Below are 13,248 nucleotides of genomic sequence, written 5' to 3' on the forward strand. Positions count from 1 at the left end.
CCGTAAACTTCATTTAGTTTTAGAAGCGTAACTCTTTCAAAATTTAGAATATCATTTAATAGAATACTCGCGCTTAAATAACATTTCATTTTATATTTGATTTATCGAATAGTTTTTAAAATGTATATTAATGTAAATTAGGTTTTAAGTTAATGAAAAAATCTCTTTTATACCAGAATAAAAAAAATATATTTTACGATTTTTTCTACAAATACTATTGTCAATGGGCGACGACAAGCGCCTAAAACCAAGTCACTGATCATTTGAGCTGTTGAATCTTTAGAATAGCAATATGTTTTTCAAAAAACCGACAATACTTATTATAGTTAACTGTAAAATTGAGAATAAGGATATTATGTCACAAATAGAAAATAAGTGAAAAATGTAATGTGTTTAGCCGCACAGAGTGTCTGCGAGAGTGCTCTGTCGTCGAAGTAGGTAAACGCATCGCGTCCGGCTTTCTTCGTCACGCCTTCCTTACGTAACACGAGCAACTCGAATGTGTCTCTGTGTGTAATACCTTATATCGACTGATGTTATGCAGCTCCGAATATTTTTCGCACTTTTAGAGCTTCCTATTAATATTAAAAAATGTGTAAGTGTTGTTGCTTCGTCTTTAAGGAATGGAGTAAATACCGCTGTCATTTGTTGCGTTGTGATAGTCTATGGTCGGGAGAGTGCTAGGCTTTTTTATTCCAGAGAATATATTGCAGCGAAACCGTGGACGAAAACTTTATGTAATTATATCTTATTCATCGAGTTTTTGTTAAACAGTCTCGGACCAAGGCCGACTAAACCTAGGCCAGTTCGACCCCAAAAAGACACACCTTGGCGTTGGTGTTTCAGTTCAGCGGTCGATTGGAAGGTTGGTCTCTACTTCAAGCCAAATTGAAGAAGACATAGACAGAACTAGTCTTCATTCGACATGCACGTGACAGATTAAGTAAGAAATTATTAAATAATTGGATGATTACAAAAACGCTTACATTATTTAATGAATGTTTTAATAAATTCTGTAATAATCATAATTATGTTTAAATTATTTTTGTATTTTTAAATTGTTTTATTAGCAATAACATTGATACTAAAAAAGAGGGTACTTTAACTTTTCTGTTCAATATTGTGATTCATGTGATTTGTAGTGAGGCTTATATAAGTGATGGAAGCTCCGTACAGAGCACTTACTTTATTCGTTACTCTTCCCGGAACGGCAAGGTGACAACGTTTAAGGTATGATATATCATATTGTGATAAAGAATAATTGTTATTGCTTGTTAAATTATTGATGATATATAAATTGTGTTTTTTGTGCAATTATCAAGATACAAAGTTAGTATTAAGGCAATCGGTGTTAGTGTAAATATTAATTGATACAATATTACGATCACTACAACTATTATACTGGTTAAATAAATATTTGTGTTTCATATCTCATATTCATATCAACCTTTTGTTGTCTTATAACCTTAGAATATAATAAAATATTAAAGAAATAGAGATTATTCTTAAAATATCTCGCGAAAGCTCAGCGGTGAGAGAGTACGTGTTAAAAATACGTTTTTATTTTAATTATGTTTTACAATAAATAAATATTAGGTAATATATCACTTTCATTGTCAAATTTCTATAATTTAAATGCAATGCGTTGCATAAAATGATTTTACCAAAATTTATATACGACGTATTACTCAAGACGCGTGCGCATGTGTGCGGCGTGTCCGTGTGTATGTGTAACTGGTTAACATATTATATTAGTTATTGCCTCCTAATTCTGTCGTATTCAGTGAAAGCACTCTGAACGATTTTACTTTCTCCGTGAAGGTTGCCAAATATTATTTATTGATACGTAGTGTGAATGTCCCGGTCGTATCTACTCTTGGTTCGATCTAATCTCATTATGAACATTGTTTATATTGAGCGGTAAATTAATTATGAAACGGTCGTTCACGAAGGCGGGCCTACGCTATACAGTGATATATTCTAGGCCTTCGCTACGGCGACAGATTCTTCTTAATCATCATTTAAAGATTAAATAAATAAATATTATCTAGCTTAAGACATTTGTGGGAATACCGTCTGAATCTGAATATGAATTTGAAATCAAGTTCCGAAGTGAAGTGCTTCAAAATACAATTAACAAAGTTACATAATGCTTGACTCTAAGACAAAGATTCAAATATATAGCATATATTCTATGTTCTAAAAAATAATAACTTAAATAATTACGTAATGTTGTCAGTAATTACGAAATACTAATTATAAATTATTATATCTTAAATACAAATTATGAATTAATAAATTAAATTCTCGTACATTATTTCGATTAGGGGTTCTAATTTTTTTTTATATTTATGGAGATCTGTGTAGGCTGATTTGAATAATTTTATTTGTAAAATGTATTCGGAAAAGTCGCCGAAGTTTGATTAAAGTGGTCACATTTATCGTCAAGAGTGACTAACGTAAGAATAATGTTGGCAAAAAATTACAAATGAGATTTTATTTGTTGTAAGCTGATAATTTAACATGGAAGAGCGCGCCTTCGTTCGTGAACAGTGACCTACACCTCACATTAAGGTAAAGTAAGTAATCATCATGTTAAAATACTTCATACGTTGACGTGTCGGTTCTGATGTAATTAGTAATATACTTAGATTTGAAGATCGAAGATTTGCAAGAATTAAAATGTTCTATTGGCATTAAATTTAATTATAGGCTGTATTCATTTCTTCTGTTAAGTTTAACACTAAGTCCAGCTTAGTCTTATTGTGCTTTCTGTCGTCTCCTGTGAAAGGAGTGTACATATTAGTATGTATTTATTTATTTATTTATACTTTATTGCACCCAAACTTAAAACTAAACTTATTATTTCGTAGAAGACTCATAAAATAAATAAATAACAAAACATGTGATAAACTCCCTACGGAACCTTAACTATGCGAGATCATTTTCACAAATTTTTAGCTCAGTGTACGCACTTTATAGGCGCCTCTGGCAATGAAAGCTCATGTACACGGCACACACCTGTGCGCAACATTCTTCAATGGCTTTGCTGAACGTACACATTCACGACGCACCGAGATCGTTTGTAAGATACACCATCGACTACATCTTGTTTTAGCTCGACAGAACACGATTGTAACAACAGTTGTCCGTAAGTATCCCGCTTCTAGTGGATATAAATGTTACAAAATTTCATTCTATATACGCAGGTTTCCTCGAGGTGGTCATCGAGCACTTGAAGCAAGCGATGGCTGTCCGCCGACCAGCATATGAGTAGTGTAGTTTAATATAGCTCCAAAGTTTTTCTTTAAGGCGCTTTAAGCCACAAATGGGAACTGGAGTGTATGTCATTCTACTTTGCTACATTTTTCAGAGACTTCCTTCGAGATGTTTTTATCAAAGTAGAAGAACTCAGTTTTGCGTCACAATATATTTACAACAATGTTATGTATATTCACAGTAAAATTGATCACTTTGATAAAATCAGTGATAATTGAATGTACCCTACACGAGACGTAAGGATAAGCTTATAAAGTCAAGTTTTCGTCTCCACAAAGTCAGTAAATCCTTCTTGGGGAAAGGTATCTATTTCTATAACATTTGGTAGATATTTTTATCTTTGCCGAATCGATGTATATCACATTGAATACATCAACTGACGTAATGACTAATATTGGAAAAGAGTAACTACTGAGTTTCTTGCCGGTTCTTTTCGGAAGAATCTTTATTCAGAGCCGGTGGAAGCTTTACTGAACATAGTTCCGTGAAATGACGGTTGTAATTCAGCCTACTTATAATAAGTATATTTTGATTTTATTTACTGGGGCATGGCATATATATTTGTATATCTGTTGTAAATATAAACCGTTGTTTCATAAATTGTAAAGCTCCGACTATTAGGCCCGATTTTGTAATAAAAGCAGAGAAGAGAGCAACTGCGTGGGAATATTGGCAATCGTATGCAGGAATTCGAGGAATGTGAAAGCCACACATTCGATTCTGACTCTTTGGACTGGTGGGACTATTGTCGGAATCACTCTTTGCACTAAATCTGACTTAGAAGGGAATATATATTTATTTTAAACGTTGCATTTAACAAGAGCACCTGTACGTATAGTACGATTGCATGTACCGAGCAAATGTCGGCTCAGTGCTGTTCACGGATGTACAATCGCTTAATCTATAATTATAAAGCTGAAACGTTTGTTTGAACGCGTTAATTTCTGCATCTATCATACGATTCGAAGCAATTCGAGATTAGGTAAACAATTTATTAAGAAAGCCTACAAAAGCAGACTCGTACACAGGAGCGTAATGGTAAAGTTTAACGCGGTTGAAACCGCACGGAGTAGATAATTACAGATCAAGTTCGACCTGACGCTTTAAGTCGACCGGTTTACAAGAAAGGCGGGTCGTCATTCACAAATAATTTGATTAGTGATACAATCATCGCAGTATCATTTTACACGTGAAAGTAAACACCGAATACGGTGCGACACACTGGTCAGATCTTGTCTCGGAGCTCGGAGCCCGAACGGCGCCCACGAACTAAATGATTGTTATGTAACATATTCAATGAGATGACCGGAATTTCACTTTTGCCTTTAAGACTTCTTCATTTAAACCGTTTTAGGCGCATGACGTTATACACGGGTTTCGTAATGAAGTGCGTGCGTGACGCACTTATCATTGCAGTAATATTCTCGTGTGACCTACTGCTGCGGCGCTCGCAGACTTGTAGTTGAACTCGGCATGCCATCAGAAGTGTTCCAAAATCAACAGCTTAACAGCTGGATGGTGTTCGTTCCGCCTAGTGATGTGATCGTTGCAGATTCGATCCTGATCTCGTGGCCAATTTATCACTCATAACATTATTTATCTCTCTCATAACATTCGTGCATAAGATTATTTTCTTATAATAAACAAATATAAAAAAAATACATTTCATTAATAATGAGTAAATGCAATAACATTTTATATTATATAAATGAAATAAAACAAGTCATTATTTTTGCTCAAAACCAATCTGAACTTCTTTCAGCGTCCGCAGCCTGCCTGCCTTGACACTCTCGGTTTTTAAACATAGTACGCGGAGTTTCGACACTCGTTAGAGAGTAATCATCCTCGTAGGATTATCGCTGTAAGATCTAGTACACGGAGGCTGAGAGGTGACTATGATGTTAAACGTCGCACGGTTTACAATTACGTAACATCTCTTTAACGAAATACCGCCACAATCTGCTTCGCGACTTAAGTCGTAAAACATATTTAAACCTATATTCTTCATAGAACGAAGCATCCAACGTAAATATTATTTCGAAACGATCACAAAACAAACACAAGGTTCCAGAGATTAGCGCGATCAAGCTTTAAAATAAACATAATAATGTCGATTAAAAACGCGGTGGCGAATTTGCAAATGTTACCGTGAAGCACGAGTTATTGAAATTCAACGAAAATAATACGAGCATCGACGCGGGGTATTCACGTTACAGTAACCATTCGGTAATACACGAGGCATTTAATTGTACTTATACTAAAATATAAAGTAAAATGTTCATTTCATGTATGGTTTTTATTTTTATTGAAGGCACAAAGAAGTAGTCTATGTCCTCAAGTTTAGAGTTCAAGCTTTTATTTGGCACGAAACCATATTTCATCGAATAAGATTCAGTGGTTTGGTCGTGAAAATGCAACAGACAAACGGACAGTTACTTTCGCATTTATAATATTGGTATATATAATTTGACGTTAGAACACTGATTGCACCCGACCGCTTTGCTGTTCTTACGTCGGTACTACAGATTGTAATAATTACTTTATTATTGTAAATTAGGTACATTTGAAACTTGTAGTATATAAGTATTGATATATGAACAATTGAACAATAAATATCATACGTAATATGTACGAGTGTGTTTTATTATCCGCTCTGCCTCTCACACATTCGCAGTCTTAACGAGGATATAGGTATCAGCAGCTGCAATTATTTCTAATATTATTACATTGCTTTCAAGGTTTCATTAAGTTAAAAGCATTTTCTCATTTATGAATATCATAACAAAACACCATTGACTTAGCAATAAATAATACTTATATAATTATTGTAGGTTAGTTATATTTTGGTATTTTTTCGGTCTAAGTTTGTTCTCAATGTAGATATTTGAATGTGTTAACAAAATTAAAAGTGACAATCAGTAGCGCTATATTACGGTTAGAGCACAGCAACTGGTGCTCATTCGCACCCAATATTTGTTAGCAACAGTTGCTTTAGGCAGTGTAGGCACCTACCTAGGAGTTCCAAAGCAGGCCAAACCTTGGATAATCCTAAGGAGATAGCAGAGCTCTGTAATACTGCTTTATGAATTAAAACTGCTTTATGATAGAAAAAATAATAATTTATGAAGCTAGAAAAGGCTAAAGGGTCCCCGATAGTTGCACCACCTCATGCCTGTACGCCGTGTGTACTCCGTAGTGCTAATTATTTATTGGAGTGATTAATTCTATAGATGTTAATTGATTTTACAAAAGTGATACAAAATGTTGCTCCACGGGCCATGTACGTGTGGTTTATTTCAAGATCAATAATATGTCAGACGGAATAAAAACAAATATGTATTTTTCGATTGGGTAAAATGCTAATTAAGAAATTAAAATTTTAGAAATCATTAAAAAAAAAATCTGGTCTCAAAATTACCTGTTCAAGAACATTATATCAGGATACAAAAGGAACAATTTATATAAGCCGATTATACGATTAAAATCATTTACAAATTTCACCGATATAAGTCTCGTGTTCTTCAGATTGACAGATAACAACTCCCTAGTAACCGTCATGTACCCTATAGTGAGCGTACGCAAAGATTAGCACAATGAAAACGTGTCCTTGACTTCGCCGTGCAAGATGCCGGTGCCGCGCCTGCTGTCCGCGGTATTACTAAAATCATCTCCGACAAACTTACTTTTCTCACGAGTCTGCTTCACGACTATGGGAATTGTAGTTCTGGAAACGTACTATAAAGACTTTTGTTATAAAATACAACAACAAAATAAATGAAAATTATTAATTACAGTTTATTTAGAAAGATATGGGAAGAAGTCTAAAAAACGAGAGGACAAAAAGGGCCAACGGCACGCGGTGTTCCCAGGCGGTCACCCATCCAAGTACTGAACGCGCCCGATGTTGCTTAACTTCGGTGATCGGACGAGAACCGGTGTATTCAACATGGTATGGACGTTGGCAAGATCCCCATTAAATCTATAAAATAGAAACAGATAATTTCTAATAATTGTAATTCTACGTACAATAGCACCATCTACGTTGATGGTACAACAGCCATTTAGTTTTCGCAAACGGCGACAGATAGAGCTGTGTGGCGTTGTACGCGTTGCGCGCTTGGCACACTAGATGGCGTTCGAGTTTACTACCAGACTATAGGTAACAGAAATTAAAGGACTTCTTTCATATGGTTAAAGTAATAAATACTTCTTAGAAACATATAAATACACAAAAAGATGAACAGAATTATTCATGTCGAGTATTGTTTTTTTTTAAATATTTAAATAAGGTGTGAGCAACGTAATGAAAATAACATTAATTTATTAACATAATTTAATGAAATTAAACAAAATAATAATAATAATAACACGTAGCGATAATTTCATCTATTTCAGATACCTCGTAGCCAACGTCCATACCATGTTGAATACACCGGTTCTCGTCCGATCACCGAAGTTAAGCAACATCGGGCGCGTTCAGTACTTGGATGGGTGACCGCCTGGGAACACCGCGTGCCGTTGGCCTTTTGCAGTTTTTGCAAAAAAATATTTTCACTACAGTGTACGTATCGCGTCTTCTTTCAAGAAAAAGCAATTATAGGTGAAATTAGTTTGTCATTTTTGATATTTTCGACGATTTGTTTAGAGAATATGCAATTGTTTTTACTTTTAGAAATACTAGGAGCCAACGTCCATACCATGTTGAATACACCGGTTCTCGTCCGATCACCGAAGTTAAGCAACATCGGGCGCGTTCAGTACTTGGATGGGTGACCGCCTGGGAACACCGCGTGCCTTTGGCCCTTTTTATATTTTACAACTACTTAGTACATATTATTTCTTCTCTTTAACCGACTCTACAGAAAGAGGTTATCAATTAGGTTATATTTTTATGTTTGTTACCACAAAAATCCGTAATTTATGCATCGTTTTGGATTTTTTTTCTTTGTACTACCTCCGTTTGTTCCTATTTCCAATTTATCAAAGAAATATTCGAAGTTGGTTAATTTTTTCATTACATAATATAGCTTAATGCTTTACAAACACTACTATGCTGGATAAGGATTTTTGTTTTCTGACCCAACGAATTTTTGTAACTGTAACTTAGATTTTACGAAAATTAAGAAATTCCCATTTTTCGGGCTAAATCTGCAATTTATTTATTTCATGTCAATAATAAGTCGTACTTATTTTTCTTTTGTGAGTAAACTATTAAAAAAAAAACAAAAAAGGAGGAGTTAGGTTACCTACGATCGACTCGAATGTTTTTTATTGTTGACAAAATTTAATGATTGGCAAGAGATCTCCCGAGGCACTGGTAAGTATGGGGGTCCCTCGAGGACCCTGAAAACAAAGGGAGACCAAGCTTTATCTGACGCTGTAAGCAATGCTCTCTCAGAAATAATACATTGTTTTAGGGTCAAATTTGATACATTTAGTCTATTTATTATTAAATAGTAAAAATACGAAATGTATCACATTTCTTACTCCAGATATTAAATCTCTAAAAACTGATGTATTGCTAAAAAAAGAAACGTTAGACCTTATTGACAAATTTCTCGTTATCACTATACAGATGCAAAGAGGCCCTTACTCAGTAATAGGTCGGCGAGTAGATAGAGCTCTGCTCTGACTGATCTGGATACGACTCACTTTGGTTATTTTAGTCAATTCCTCCCAATAATGTGCTATGTCATTCTGCTCGAGGGTAATACAGCCGATACCAATATGTTTTTTGTTTTGCAGAAGAGTTTAATTAAGAAACAAATTTACAGAAATTATAATATTTAATCTCGCCTCTCAATATAAACTTGATGCATGTTCGTAAAAAAATAAAACACTTTTGTAGAAATTTCGACGTACATACTGTTAGTATTAAGAACTAGAAGACCTAGCTACGAATGTTATCCGGGTTATTATAGATCGTCAGGGCGTCACGGTAGTGTACGAAAGCGATCCCGTGGCGCCCGCCGAAAGGACAGAGATGGTAACGCTTTTAGTGGGTATTCCGATGTGCTGGAGCGCATTAGGCGTCCGGGGCACCGACAAGTCCCACACACGCCAACTTCCACGTGGGTAAACGCGTAACGCGTTTTTGCAGCGAGATCCCAAAAAAATAAAAAGGTGATTATAAATATATTGCGACAGAATCACGTATTCTTTTATCAAATCGGTTCAGTAGTTTTTTCGATAACACAAGTAATGCAGTTAACATTGAAGTTTACTTACGAACGTTACCTACGGGTTGTGTATTTATTTTACTCATTGTCGGTAAAGGCGATTTATAGATTTCTAAAGTGATTAAGGAAAATTCTGTGACGTGTTCAATGCGTTATTCATTGTCGGTTAAAGAGAAGAAATAATATGTACTAAGTAGTGGTAAAATATAAAAAGGGCCAACGACACGCGGTGTTCCCAGGCGGTCACCCATCCAAGTACTGAACGCGCCCGATGTTGCTTAACTTCGGTGATCGGACGAGAACCGGTGTATTCAACATGGTATGGACGTTGGCTCCTAGTATTTCTAAAAGTAAAAACAATTGCATATTCTCTAAACAAATCGTCGAAAATATCAAAAATGACAAACTAATTTCACCTATAATTGCTTTTTCTCGAAAGAAGACGCGATACGTACACTGTAGTGAAAATATTTTTTTGCAAAAACTGCAAAAGGCCAACGGCACGCGGTGTTCCCAGGCGGTCACCCATCCAAGTACTGAACGCGCCCGATGTTGCTTAACTTCGGTGATCGGACGAGAACCGGTGTATTCAACATGGTATGGACGTTGGCTACGAGGTGTCTGAAATAGATGAAATTATCGCTACGTGTTATTATTATTATTATTTTGTTTAATTTCATTAAATTATGTTAATAAATTAATGTTATTTTCATTACGTTGCTCACACCTTATTTAAATATTTAAAAAAAAACAATACTCGACATGAATAATTCTGTTCATCTTTTTGTGTATTTATATGTTTCTAAGAAGTATTTATTACTTTAACCATATGAAAGAAGTCCTTTAATTTCTGTTACCTATAGTCTGGTAGTAAACTCGAACGCCATCTAGTGTGCCAAGCGCGCAACGCGTACAACGCCACACAGCTCTATCTGTCGCCGTTTGCGAAAACTAAATGGCTGTTGTACCATCAACGTAGATGGTGCTATTGTACGTAGAATTACAATTATTAGAAATTATCTGTTTCTATTTTATAGATTTAATGGGGATCTTGCCAACGTCCATACCATGTTGAATACACCGGTTCTCGTCCGATCACCGAAGTTAAGCAACATCGGGCGCGTTCAGTACTTGGATGGGTGACCGCCTGGGAACACCGCGTGCCGTTGGCCCTTTTTGATTCTTGATTCGGATTTTTTTTAATTTTAAAATGAAACGTTCTTCTTATTCCTTCTTCTTCTATTCATCTTCGTACTAAAGGCGGCCGTGGGGAGTGACCGGGAGCGGAGTACTTGCTCTGTCTCGTTCCGGCGGATGAGCGGTACGAAAGAAACTGTGCTAAGCGCATTTCATCAAGAGGATCCGAATCAATTATTAATCCTTATCCATCGTAAAGGCAAAAGGAGCCTGCATCCGCAAGCGGTCGCTGGTGGGAACCGTGATGTAATGTTGGTTAATTGCAAAGTACTGCTAGTTAGTCATAAAATACCACGTAGCAAACGTCTGTAGGAGACATGTAGATGCACACACGCGTTTTCCAGCGAGAAATAAAGTTCGAGCCAGCGCCTGCTATGGTTGTGTAAGCGGACACAAAGAGCGCAAAAGTTAAACTTTACCGAAATCAATGTTTTGAAATGCTCACGAAACATAGCTAATTAATTAAATATAATATTATAATATTTAAATAATTAACAATTCTACAATGAATATTTGTATAATTGATATTTCAACTCAAAAAGCTTAGAAAATATTTATCATAATATATGTATATATATCTATATGCTTAGAGTGGTGTATACCAGACTCTCAAAGTCTCATTATTCTGTATAATACGTAAATTAATAATTATCCATACTTCCATATTTATCTGTAAATAAAAAAGTGTAGGGAAGTATTGTCTGTCTATAACATATGGATTGGTTTTCTGTGCGTGTGTGTGTGTGTGCGGAAATATTGAATGTATTTAAAGTTCTAATGCTAATTATGTTTTCAACAACACAAACAGCAGCTCACGTGTGTCACGACAGTCGCTGACTTCAATTAGCTTTGTGATGTGTGACGTGTCTTATACATAATTTTAGTTTTATATGAACAACAAGGCACATTTCTGATATAATATTATGTGTAAATTCATCAACCTCCTTTCCTTATAATCGGAAAAACAAGTTCTATTAATCCACGCGTATCTCTGTCTACCGCCGTGCTCCCCAGAGACAGCTCTTCATTTGTCTCTGTCTGCGTGCTCCGGAGAGAACACGGGAAACTCATTAATGCGTTTTACTTTGCAAAGAAAGTAGGGTGAAATGAGCTATTATTATTTGTTTATGTATATTATATAATCACTGCGAATATCTAGATCACTTTGACTAGTGTTTGCATGCGAGTTTGTCGTATGTTCACAGAAAAAAATATATGTATGGTTTCTGTTTACTTATTACCTGCCTTTATGAGTATAGATTTTTTAGTTTTGACGATATAAATAAATTGTGTTAGTCGAAGATAATATTAACATATCTACCAATCAGCGCAGCGTGGTGGAGGAATCCTTCAAACGTCCTCAAAAAAGGGCACTCTCTCATTGCCGACGATCCGACTTACTTCACTCCGCCCGAACTTCAACAGCCACCATTTGCTCTGAGCCAGCGCTGCTAGATCGTGTAATTGGATGTGTATCCATATGACTTGGCAATTATTTGATGTATTTTGGTTGTAAGTATATCCTATTGATTTATTATCATACGAAAGTTCTTAATTTTTTTCTCAAGCTTATTGCAATTCGTGGTAAGTCAAAGTAACAAAATTATAGTTGTGACAATCTACTTATATTTTACTTTACAGTTTATTGTACAACACAAAGAGAAAATAAGTAAATAAAACATGGATACAGCCTACATAAAAGCGTGTAATTTTACCAACAATATTGTTGCTGCGTAATATAAGCCGTAGTATAAGTTTATATAACTCTGAAATAAGCTGGCATTGCTATATTAGTTCCTGGTCAACTGCACACAAATGCTGTGAAGCGTACCCTTAGTTACAGAAACAGTTCTTAGAGCAATAAACGTCAATCCTAGGATTTAAGATGTCATCATTGAGTCTTGTGCCCTTACTACACTGTTTCATTCCCTGAAAAACTCATTGAAAGCGGAACAAATCAATATAAAGTATTGCTGTTTGCTGAAGAACAATTGGTCGATTCGAAAAAAATATACTTCTAATAACTGTAACATAAGACATCATTGATATAAAATTATATAACATTATATCTAATAGCTTATTTTCCTAATAATTTTATCATGAGAAGTAACTAATCCGCGCGTCTGCTTCTGAAATCAGAAGGTCCTGTTACGCATAACATACATCTGTAAGTTATCAAAGTATGAGTGAGTGTACCGTACGGTGCCTCGTCGAGAGTGTGGCTCATGTAGCCCCGTGCTCCGGTTTCTACGCGCAAGTAGCTTTTTATTTGTAGGAGTCATTATCGCGGCGAGGCGTGATCGGACACGCTGGTGTTAAGAGCCGGCAGCACGAATTGTTTGAAATTTCATACATTTTCTTATTTCTTAACTAAATAGAACTTTCGACACGTGTCTGACACAAGAGCGCATTACTGAATATTTGCAACTCTTACTGAAGTACTGTTAACACTGGCAGAGGGTACTTAAACTATCGTCGGAACGAATGTATATTTTTATTTTCAATGTACAAATAATGGCCGACCTTCTGTATAAAAACTGGCTCCTCCTTCGTACGGGAACCGGGTGTGCTCGCCTGCGTGTAATAACGAAGC

The 13,248-nt window shown here is 35.6% G+C and overlaps 1 protein-coding gene and 6 non-coding genes across 7 annotated transcripts in view; 4 read left to right on the plus strand and 3 right to left on the minus strand.

The window, feature by feature from the left end:
* Nucleotides 1-13,248, plus strand: part of LOC113403710 (uncharacterized) — a 134,864-nt gene that overhangs the window by 39,582 nt on the left and 82,034 nt on the right. The window lies entirely within an intron of this gene.
* Nucleotides 7,124-7,242, minus strand: LOC135194079 (5S ribosomal RNA). The gene has a single exon (XR_010309629.1). It is a non-coding gene; the product is annotated as a 5S ribosomal RNA (ribosomal RNA).
* On the plus strand, nt 7,685-7,803 carry LOC135194090 (5S ribosomal RNA). The gene has a single exon (XR_010309640.1). It is a non-coding gene; the product is annotated as a 5S ribosomal RNA (ribosomal RNA).
* On the plus strand, nt 7,963-8,081 carry LOC135194044 (5S ribosomal RNA). Its single transcript, XR_010309595.1, has one exon. It is a non-coding gene; the product is annotated as a 5S ribosomal RNA (ribosomal RNA).
* On the minus strand, nt 9,673-9,791 carry LOC135193987 (5S ribosomal RNA). Its single transcript, XR_010309538.1, has one exon. It is a non-coding gene; the product is annotated as a 5S ribosomal RNA (ribosomal RNA).
* On the minus strand, nt 9,951-10,069 carry LOC135193993 (5S ribosomal RNA). Its single transcript, XR_010309544.1, has one exon. It is a non-coding gene; the product is annotated as a 5S ribosomal RNA (ribosomal RNA).
* On the plus strand, nt 10,512-10,630 carry LOC135194004 (5S ribosomal RNA). The gene has a single exon (XR_010309555.1). It is a non-coding gene; the product is annotated as a 5S ribosomal RNA (ribosomal RNA).

This window comes from Vanessa tameamea, chromosome 23 (assembly GCF_037043105.1).
Source record: "Vanessa tameamea isolate UH-Manoa-2023 chromosome 23, ilVanTame1 primary haplotype, whole genome shotgun sequence".
Taxonomy (NCBI): domain Eukaryota; kingdom Metazoa; phylum Arthropoda; class Insecta; order Lepidoptera; family Nymphalidae; genus Vanessa; species Vanessa tameamea.